The 12,000-nt window shown below is 31.8% G+C and overlaps 1 protein-coding gene across 1 annotated transcript in view; it reads left to right on the forward strand.

Annotated features, from left to right (window-relative positions):
* The first annotated feature begins 1,295 nt into the window (after positions 1-1,295).
* Positions 1,296-12,000, forward strand: part of LOC148272409 (acyl-CoA Delta-9 desaturase-like) — a 48,335-nt gene continuing 37,630 nt past the window's right edge. The window contains exon 1 of the mRNA XM_088240074.1: positions 1,296-1,364. The gene's annotated coding sequence lies outside the window, so the exon portion shown is untranslated. The remainder of the gene's footprint in view (positions 1,365-12,000) is intronic.

The raw sequence follows: 12,000 nt of genomic DNA on the forward strand, positions 1-12,000 counted from the left end.
TTTGTAATTCGAGTTAGCGAGTCTCCGGGGAAAACTTTTAGCTGGCGGTTTTTAGCAAGAGATGACACGTAATTTCCAATTAATTATTTTTTATCGTTTTGACCCAAAAAGCGTGTACATTAATTAAAACATGATAGCATTCCCTAATTTACAATTATATCATATTTAAGCTTGATGTTACACGCTACATCCAACTTAGCGTAGGTGTATGGATATTTAAAAAAAAAATATTTTTATTTTTATTTATTTTATTTAGTTCTATGATTAACATAGTCTAATATATATTTACAACACAATATTTACATCTATACTTATTCTAACATTATTTATCACTATTATACATTTAATATCCTAATTTATAATGTTAACTGTTTCATATGTACATTTTCATTAATTATATCCACTATTTACATTATGTACTACCTAATATTTTTCACATATATACCTTTTACATTTAATTTTAAATATATTTACATTAATTTCAATTTTTATGCTTTCTGGCATTTCCTCAAATAGTTGTATTCCCTTGTACATGCGGCAGTTCTGGGACATTGCTTTTGATTTCTTTTCCAGTCTTATATTTTTAGATCCTCTTGTTGCATAGTTATGAAAGAACTCATTATTTTTTAGTTTATTTTGAAAATATCTCGGAACTATTCCTTTAATAATTTTGTTTATTTCATTGGCAACATTGAATTTGATTCTGTCATTATATCTAGAAGTTGAATCATTTTCTCAACTTTTGTTCGTCTTCTACATCTTAATATTATCCTCATCGCTTTGTTTTGTATTATTTGGAGTCTCTTTAGATCTCCTTCATTACTTAAATATAAAATACTCGAGCAATAATCAATGTGGGGAACGATAATACTTTTAAATATCAGCTGAGAGGTTTTAATGTCTAATTTATTCCTTATCCTTCCTAACAGGGATACCTTCTTTGCGATTTTCTTACTCGTATAGTCTGCATTTTTTGAAAAAGATAATTTTGAGTCAATCTAAACTCCTAGATATTTTATGCTTTCAACATTCTCAAGAACTTCTCCATCTAATTCAACACTGTGATCACTGTTAAAACAGCGTTTCGAACATGCATGGGGGTGATTCGGATACCCCTCAATATAAGGCTTCTCCGGCCACCTGTATTAGTGCAATAGTCATTAAAAATTTATACATGTATTTTTTCAGACTCTTATGATGCTTAGCTACATTTATATGTATTATGATTTGTTAATATTTATAAAATAATTATTATTTAACTTTAAAATTAACTTTTTTGTTTTTTTATTATAGAAACAAAAGACGACTGAAAATCCACAAATTTGGAAACCAGTAACCTGTTCAACGCTTCTGCGACACCTTCGGTAAGTAAAAATAACTATTATGAAAAGAATGGCCGTCTAACAACTATCATCAACCTTTTAGACTCCCCGCGAACAATTTACTAGGGAAATCAGTCAGCAACATCTTCAGCTTAAGAGGAAATTCGGTCTGATTTTTCTACATACAAACGTTTTTTCGTATTTTCTCCCTGGATTATGGCACTGCAGCAGGGATGTTTTACACACTATAGATATTTATCATTTATTTTTTGATTTATTGTTTCATTTTATTTAGTATACTATATATTTTATTTTATATACTAGATATTTGTTCACATACTACTATATTCTAGATATTTCAATAATACTACCGCAATTCGCACATTGTATGATACACTTGTCCGCAGCATACTAGAATACTGTTTCATCATTTGGGACTCTTCTGAATTAAACCACATCCTTGAAATAGAGAAGGCTCAAATCTCAGGTGAAATAATTCAATCAAATGAATCTCACCCGCATATATAAATATTTCAGCTCTTTATTTATTTATTTTATTTTATTTTATTTTATTTATTTGGATAACCAACAGCTATAATTATATCATATTTATATAACAAAACAAATAACAAATAAGCCAATTACAGGTTTTCACAAGTAGCTTCACAGTAAGTTAAAAAAGATTCTCGAACATAAAATGAATAGTAATTAAATGTAAATTTAAAAGAAAAGAAAAAAAATACTACGAGTTATTTTGAAAGCAAACGCCGCACGTTATTAAGATTATTTTCAAATAAATCTATATTAAATGATTTATTTAGTACATTAAAATTATTAAAAGTTCGCCATAAATATGAATTTTGCCTATAATTAGATGAAACAAGAGGTATGTGAAGAAGAGGGTTATTTCTTAAAACTTTGGAAGGAACATTGATAGAAAGTTTGCAAAGTAGTTCAGGACAGTCAATTGAACCAGAGGCAATTTTAAGTAAATAAATTATATCCGCTATTTCACGACGTTTTTGCAGAGGCAGTAGGTGATGTTTTTTACATATATGAATATACTGGTCAGATTTAAACTCAAGTTTCAACCGGAAACACATGAACTTTACGAATTTTTTTTGAATATTTTCAATGCGTGATATCTGCACATTGTACATAGGATTCCATATTTGTGATGCATATTCTAAGTTGCTTCGCACTAATGTACAGTAAAGGATTTTAAGTGTCTTTGCCATAGTGAACGACGTAGAGCTACGCATAACAAAGCCAAGCGCACGCGATGACTTTTTTATGATGCTGTCAACATGGGCGTCAAAAAGTAATTTACTATCATGGAAGACACCTAGATCCTTTACACATAATGAGCGTTGGAGGTTTTGACCCTTAAGCACATAGTTAGTACGTAAAAATTTTACTTTGCGACTAAATGTAATAACTGAACACTTAGAAGGATTAGATTATTTAACTTCACAAACATCAACAGATGAAAGAATTGAAGGAATATAGATGTTCAAACATGGGCAGAATGGTGAATGTTACACAGTGTGTTAAGTGGCCACTTAAACCAGCCAATAACAGGTCATAAGCCCTGTTGATGCCTAGACTTCTATATTACCTTTTCTTAAATGTACTTCATCTCTGTTGTAATATGTTAATGTTAACAGCTCCCCATGGAGTTGAATTGAATGGATAAACTAAAAAAAATGTTAATGTATGTGTATTACGTAATGGGATAAACAGGGGTGCTCAAACTTGAACTGCTGGCGATCTACCTCAATATTGATAGACTACGATCGATCGACTCTGAGAGGCTGCAAGTATGTGTGATGCAGGATTGTCGTCTAGGTAGAGTGTATTGTGACATAGACATTAGTTTTCGCATTTTTTAGTCAAGGTAAGTGTAGGTCTGCTCTAAAATGTCAATGAAACAACTCATAATTATTCAAAATTGCGAGTTTATTGGTTCTTACGAAACAAACGAGTTCTAGTGGCTAAACTTAACTAAAGAGTGACTTTGGATGTTGAAGCGTGGCACTGCATGTCCTCAGCATACTTTTCATCAGATGGTACGTAATTACCGAGTGCTAATCGCAAGCATGATGACATATGTTCGTCAGTTAGTCAATTGCGATATTTTGACTTAATTATCTTAATTTTAGAAAATGCAGACTCGCACAAGTAAGTTGATCCAAACATTGCCGTCAGCTGAAGGCAGATTTGCCTTAGATTTTGATATTTATCTTCAGATATAAAACACCACAACTTTTTAGCAGATGATGTGGCTGTGAGATGTACATCTGATATTTATTAATTTATTTTATTAGGTAAACAAACAGTACATTCACAAATATCGCCGATTTCTTTGTATATTAGTGTAAGAAACTCGTGCACACACCAAAAAAAATGTTTACACTTGATATGATAATTTTAATTATGTTCAATATAATAAATGTAAAAGAAACGAAATGAAAAAATATGTATAAAATAATAAACTTAAATATCTGCTTCTTTAAAAATTTCTATAATTTTTGACCTAAATTTACATACATTGCCACAAAAAATATCAACCTTGGTAAATATGTATATTGTTATATTGGTCGCATATTCTAGGTATTGTAGATTGTTTAAAATAGTTTGTTGACGCGTTTTCAGTGTAAAACAGAAGATTTTGTCTTGTCGGTCTAGATGGCACACGGAATGGAAGTCTTTCAAGTAGGTTAGGAGAATCAATTTTTTTATTTATTAATTTGAATAAAAATTACTAGTCTAACATTATTCTTCGAGATTTAAGAGAGTTTATTCCATGGTACTGCATACTTTCAGCATGATTAAAGAAGTGAATGTTTGACCGGTAGTCGACCTGCTTAAATTTTATTAAATTATTGGACCCTTTCTAGTCTTTTAATACTTACATTATAGTAAGGTGACCAAATAGGAGTACAGTATTCTAGCTGGGGACGAACATATGTTTTGTAAAGTTTTTCATATGTCTCTGCATGTTTAAATGGTTTCGATACTCGCATAATAAGTCCGACCATTTTATATGTTTTTTCAGGACTGATTCAATATGAATATCAACCATTAGTTTTGTATCAATAATAACACCTAAGTCTCATATAGTCTAACACCTAATATAATCTGCGCTAACTCATTTTCAACAGAACATGAGTCCATGTTAAACTGACCGGCTATTGCCGCTAGTAAGGGGTTATTACGATAAAAGAAAGTGATGAGGGCATTATTGTGGCCTAATTGTGGATCGAACAAATTTTATTTGTTTATTCATTACATTTTGTTTTAGTTACCTACCTACTAAAACAAAATCTGTGAATAGTTCTGCATCGGATATTTTTTCTCTAGATCGACTCAAAAAGCACTCGCGATCGACCGTTTGAGCACCTCTGCCAGAAAATAATGCAGACTACAATTTATTAAAAAAATAAATATGGTCGCTAGAACCTTCCAGAAACTCTCAAAAGCGTCCAGTTTTATCGGCCGTCTTCGGTCGTACGGTATACATATATAACTTTTTTTGAAAAACACAAAAATTACCGACACAGAAAATTTCATCCTTAAGCTCTTATTAATAAAAAAAATCGGTTGAGTTTTGGAGTCCGGAAAACGGGACTACGAAACCTCGATTTTGATTTTGTCGAATTTAGTCAGGCGTCAGTCCGACGTGCAGTTGCCTTTTTCCAATATCAGGGATCTGGAAAAGAGTGACAGGAAAACTTTGTTTAAATACCTATTTATCAAATTTCTCTGACACCGCATATGCTCTTAAGGCTCTCACAGTATTTCCACGGTTCTAGCGTTTTATTATGTACATTTTTTAACTTATTTTATTCGTTTTTCATCCGCCCGGACACGGATAAAATATATAACAATATGTAGTACAAGTATACGTATGTATTTATATTACACGTTTGTGCGCAATATGCAGTACTAAGCTGTTATAGATAAGATCTGTAGCGTGTCTCCAAAATCTGTGAAGCATGTTAACTATGGGGAAACTCGGGCTGGCTCGCGAGCAGTACCTACCGACAAATAGTGTACAATGAATCAAAATGGATGCCATGACTCTTCTGAATATTTCGTAACTAGAAAGTTCTGTCAAACATTGCTCCGAATAGTGATGCTAATTCACAAATTGCATGTGGCATGCCCGATACAATCTATTCGATGACCATTGCATGAATTTAAATCAAAATTCCTTGAATTTGGCTTATAGCTGTATTGTACTGACAGGTAAACGGGTGAGATGTTGACACGTGATGAAAATTCAAATTGAAAAACAATTAAAGGAGCAAACATTTGTTGGGAGTTTATTTTTTACAATAATAGAACAAAAAATGAACAATTCATTTTATTTAAATGTACGATAAAGCCTGACTGCCAATTACAATGTACATTCGTGCTTAGCTGTTTACAAAAACATGTTTTTTAAAAATACACAATAGATTATTAAGGTCCAACATATAGTCCATAAAAACAACAGTAAACAAAGACGAGTAAGTCACTAATACACATTACGATACATATTTTACTTATTTAAATCTTCAATTACAAAGAGAAAGTACTTTGGTGGACTTATTTCTAAAAGCAATATCTTCCATCCAACCAAAAACAGACTTATCAAAATAATAGTTGGTCAAAAATTTGTACGGAAAAACGAAAATATTTATTAAATCAAAAGATTTAAACACGAAAAAATCTAATTTTAGTTAGAGAGGAAGAGTTTAAAACTGGTAACCACAGCATGTAAAAGATCCACCTCTCTCGGTAGGCTGTTCAACAGACCAATCATCCTCCCCACAGGCATCATCAACGGTAAATTTGTCCTGCATTCTGAAAGAACAAATGGCCTGTGTTGCCTAGCTCTTAAATAGTTGATCGGTACATATAATTTTTTGCGCTCCAAAATGTAGTAATTTTTTTTCAAATGTAGTACAATTCCGACAAGCGGTCTGTCGTTCCAAGTTTTGGCCACTTTTTCCAACATATCCGGCCTTGTTTCAGAAATGGTGCGTGTTACGTAATATTGGTTTGTTTCCATAGACCATAGACACATCTTAGCTCTATAGTGAATAATCCAACAGCGTCATATCACAGGATTAAAGAGACCAATCAACAGGAGGCCAAATAACTGAACGAGTCCGTAAATAAATAAATTTGCATGCGCTGTTCGTGTGCAAGGCGTTCTATTATGAATTAATATATGTTACAGAGCACAAATGTAAAAACACTGCCATTTGTTTGACAAAAGACAGTATTACCAATCGAAAGTTCTCACGACAAAAAACACCCGTTATTATGTCGTGTAATCGTGTTGTACACAAATTATTTGTAAGGTTACGTCATTTTATTTTTTTGGAATATCAACAGAAATACAGCGAATATACATGTACAAACGAAAAAACATAAAATGATACCAATAACAGATATTTATTTATTAATATATACTGCACGCAGTGCCTTTTACTTTACAGAAATAAATATTTAATAGAACATAAAAAACGTATTATGTTACATAAATGCTATGACACAGCAGTTTCATATAAAAAACATGCTTAGATATTAGGGTATTATAGGCAAATTTAGAAATCTCCATTGTTCCTACAATTCCTAAATTTACTGAGATATTTGCGAAAAACTTTGAAAAAATAATTGTGAGATTTCTAATTATGCTTCACTAACTCAATGGAGAATGCTCAGTTTGCGATGTCAAGTAGTATAATTAAAACATGTTTTTGAAAGATTTAGAGATGGTTTTGAATTACGCTATTATTTAGGTAGGAAGGTTTTTATATATGGTTTATTTTGGCATCAATAACTTATTTTCCGTTTTTGGTGAAGATTTCTAATTTTAAGTTTATATTTGAAGCACTAACTTTGTGGTTATTCATTATAAAAAATAAATAAAATAACTTTGTTTTTGACCACTAATTTTTATTTTTCACCGACCGGTTTCAAAGCAAACAAGCTTATTTGTCAAGGTTTACATTAGACGTAAACCTTGACAAAGAAGCTTGTTTGTTTTGAAACCGGTCGGTGAAAAATAAAAATTAGTGGTTAAAAACAAAGTTGTTTTATTATTTTTTTTATTTTTAATTTTGCTTATAATACTCTCATATACGCATAAAAAACATTACAAACAATAAGTGCATAAAAAAATTTTAATTTTAAAAAGAAAAATATTTTTTAATTTTTTAAGAGGTACAAAATATAAGTAAATTAAATACAAAGAGCGACAAATTTCTTTTATTTTTCAAAAAATATAAAAAAATATTAATAATAAGAATTAAAATAATTAAAAAGTTAAGTATACCCGTAAATGTGGTACACAATAAATAGTACCCATACAAAAGTAAATATAGAAAACACTAATCTAACAAATGTAAATTACCGTTCATCGTCTTTGAAATGATTAAATAGATTTGTTGCAACAGAGAGGGAAAACACTTTTGAGAAGGAAATATGGAAGTCTAGGAATCACATACTAGGCATGCCTATTGAAAATTTATTTATTTTATTTTGTTTAGGAAACCAACAGTTCTACATACATATTTATAGTAAACAAACAGATATAGTGTATAAACTCAGAACCAATAACAGATTTCCACAAAGTGTACAAAGTTAGTAAAGAAAATATAATACATATTATATGAATACTTACATATAAATTTGAACATATGAATATGTTATTTTCATGTATATATTTTTTAATAATCAATTTTTTTTTTTTTTTAAAGAACAGTAAGTTATTGTAAATTGGGCGGGATTAGGACAAGGATGCATGAAGAGAGGATAAGGAGGGGAAGGGAGATGTACATATTTACTATTATAATGTCTACTGAGTTACATAATGCATTTTTAGTGTAAATTTTCAATCTGACAGTGATGTTTGTGTAGTCTTTGTCTTTTAATTTTGTATTGTATACTGAAAATAATAATTTTTAATTCCCGCGAAAATTGCTTTGGCCACACTCCTAATACATCACGATTCGTGTAAATTTTAAGCTGTGTTTGCGACCGTTTAAATTTAAATAGAACATCGTTACGAATCTTGACGTCACAGTTATCAAGACCAAACATTTCCCTTTTCTGTAGGGACATATTTTTTTTCAATTTCATTTTTTAAGTTATCTATAAAAACATTTCTCCACAAAACACAATTAATTTTTCTAAGTCCATTTCATATATTTATACACAGATATTTCCCTATTGGACATTATTGATCAAGCCAGTCTATGAACATCTGCTTTAGGAAATATTGACACAGTCCAAACACTTCCATCAACGCAATACATTGAATGCTTTGTACTGTGTAAAGAAAAATAAACTTCAATTCAAAAGTGTACTAAATAGCAAAACTACGAGTTGTGTTTATGTAAAAACTTAAATCTTGATTATTTGTTGATGCCAATCAACAGGCTTTATAACACATATATTGGCATTCATGATATTATATAAAACACTGAATTAACTTAAACTGAACAATCTTATAATCTATTTGAATATACAATAGGTATAGTCATGGCAAGTGTGTCATCTCTTGTCAGAATCAGGAGTGATAACACCGCTTGGTTCTTGAACGCCTGTCTTTTGTCTTTGCTGTAGAAACACATCGACAGTACTGCCATTTGCCAACAAAAAATCATTCTGGCTTGGCCAGTTTTCATTGAATGCTCACCATATACGGGTTGGTAATAATGTATTCCTCACTAGGAAATACAGTGCCAAGAAATACAATTTACAAGTTTATTTTTTGACAAAGAAAAATGACATTCCTCGATATGTTTTTATCTACATATTTTATCACGCCGTTTCCCCGTAAGGGTAGGCAGATAGGATAGAACGCCACATCACTGTATCTTTGCATACAGATCTCGCTTCCTCTACATTCATACATTTTCTCATGCACGCGCGCTGATTATTCCGACTTTTGACATGTTCGTTTTTAAGTATTTGTTGTATTAGGTCATGCCATGTCTCTCGGTCTTCCTCTATTTCTGCATCCATCAATATTCGCATTGTAAATATTCTTATCCGTTCTTTCGCTGTCCATTCGCTCTACAAGTCCAAACCAGCGCAGAGCTCTTTTATTTATTTTGTCGATAATGCCTATCGCAGCCTTATCGCAGCCTCTCGACATTTGTGCATCTATCGTACATAGTTTTACCACACATTCACCGGAGAGATCGCATTTCGACAGCATTCAGCCAACTTTCATCCCTGTTTTTCCAAGTCCATACTTCGCTCCCATACATCAGAGTCGGGACCAGGACTCCATTGTGAACTGCTGATTTTGCCTCTTGCGACAAAAAAATGTTTGCCAAGGTTGATTTCAATGCACCGTTCACACTGTTCCCGGCACTCACCCTCCTTTCAATATCTTTCTTTTATAATGTGAAACTGTTTTAATTGACTTAATCCCTAAAAGTATTATGAAAAAATATATTTAAAAGTCTTACATTCTTGCAAAGGCACAGTTTTATGGCAATTGGCAACTTAGTTAATTTTACGACATCTTGTTGGACAGTTTCGTAATTATTATAAGACACACTTGTTTTTATGAAGACAAATCATGATTAATTGTGAAAACATTTTATTCTTTGGAACACAATAGGAGATAAATTATTATTGCATTTATACATCTACCATAAATTAATCAAACCCAGATGTGTTTTCTGGCCTTAACCAGAATACTAACATCAGTCTAGGCTCTAGACAGTGGAGCTTGTAACCAGCGGCAGCGACAAAAATTTAGACAAACTAAAAATATTGTTCATAATACATATAGCTGAAATAAGGGCATTAAAAATGCGTCCCAATTTATCGTCTTTCTCTATTCTTTAATTTTTATGTTGGTTTCTTACATTAATTTTATTATTTTACCAGCTAGTTTAATCATAAATGTTACGAGGACACACTGAAACAATTGTTAAAAATAACTCTCTTTAATTCCAATTGTTATCAGGACCCTGGCTCGCAAAATCGAATTTGTCTATAAAGTAAAATCGTCGTACGAAAATGTGTGTATTTGTGTGAAAATTTAAAGTACGCTCATCGGTTACCTGCAATTGAACATATTTAGAAAAAATATATATGCACATTTTTTTTTTCATACAGAAAATTTAATTTTACTTTATAGCTAAAATTGACTATAACTGTACGCTTTCGATAGCAATACGGGCTCTGGACTATTTATTTATTGTGTATTCTTTAGAATGATGGTAGACTTAAACCAAAGACGTCGAGATCTTACCTTTTCTGAACAAGTTTGAGACATCCTTCATATGCAGGATGCGCATTGGGCTCTGCTGCAATAGTTCTCACCTGTTCAGAATCCAAGTCCAGGACTCTGCCATTTGCGAATGTCAGCTTGATGAGAAAGATTTAAACTATGTTTGTTTTGAATGCCCTATAAATGATTGTTATGGCGGCCTCGGTGGTGTAGTGGTCAAGACGCTTGACTCACGCACGATAGGTTCCGGGTTCGATTCCCGGTGAGAACACAAAAATTAAAATGTGATTTTTCTCTAGCCTGGTTGTTCTGTAGTGTAATTCACCACTGTAATTGGGCCTCCTGGCCTGTTGTGGTGCAAAAAAATGAAATGAAATGAAAATGAAATGAAAAAAAAAAAGTTATCCTGATTTCCTATCCGACCCCTCTGATATTAATATCCCATTCCCTAATCATATTCTAACTCTCCTGTCCCCACCCAATAAACGTGTGTTTAAAATCCTATGTATATATTATATTGAATACTAACTTATTAACTTGTATATATCATATTACTAACACATGTGTAAATATGTAAAAAAACAAAAAACTCGGCACTGGCCAGAACACCCGAGTTGAGAGGTGAAAAGGCCATGAAAAAACGAAGAAGAAGAAGAGATCTTTCCTTGAATTAACAATACCATAAAAACGTGACAATAGTGCTTTTAGACCAATTAAAAAGAGTCAAGAGTCAGTCAAATCCATAAATTTATTTTCTATTCTGATCAGAATAGAAAATGGTTTTACGAGATTTTCTTTATTTTATTAAAATTTATAGGTACTTGCGTCATATTAACAAGTGCTGAAAACTTATTTTCGTATTAAAGATCAATTTATTCCGCTCCTGAGTATTCCAAATTCCAAGTGGAAAATTTATCGAAGTAAATTGTTGATGCCAAAGTTCAAAGATGTTTAATAAATGGACGTCTAAATTTAAATTTCTAAGAGATTCAGTAAATTTCTACGAAACTCTCCAACTTATCGCTGTCCCGTTTGCACTCGGGTGTAAACACATGAGAAATATCCGAACAAACGGGATAGAGAAACGCTTGAATGATTTTTTAGGTCGACGCCACAATCATTCATGTATGATATAAGTCTATTCTTGAATAATGAAGTTTTGATTCATACTTCTGAATCGGAATTTAATTGGCTAGAGCAAAAAATACTTTGTGGTCGAGTCAAATAAATTCAAGGGGGAAAAAATTGGCAGTTCACAATGTAGTCCTGGTTATGGAATTGGAAAAACAAGGATGAAAGGATACTTAATGCTGTCGAAATGCGATCTCTCAGGCGAATGTGTTGTAAAACTATGCATGATATATGTAGGTACAAATGTCGAGATTTTTGCATTATGTGAGGCAGAGACAAGCATTATCCACAAAATTA

This window comes from Micrasema longulum, unplaced genomic scaffold, assembly GCF_059751315.1.
Source record: "Micrasema longulum isolate JH-2025_06_02 unplaced genomic scaffold, ASM5975131v1 h1tg002339l, whole genome shotgun sequence".
Lineage (NCBI taxonomy): Eukaryota > Metazoa > Arthropoda > Insecta > Trichoptera > Brachycentridae > Micrasema > Micrasema longulum.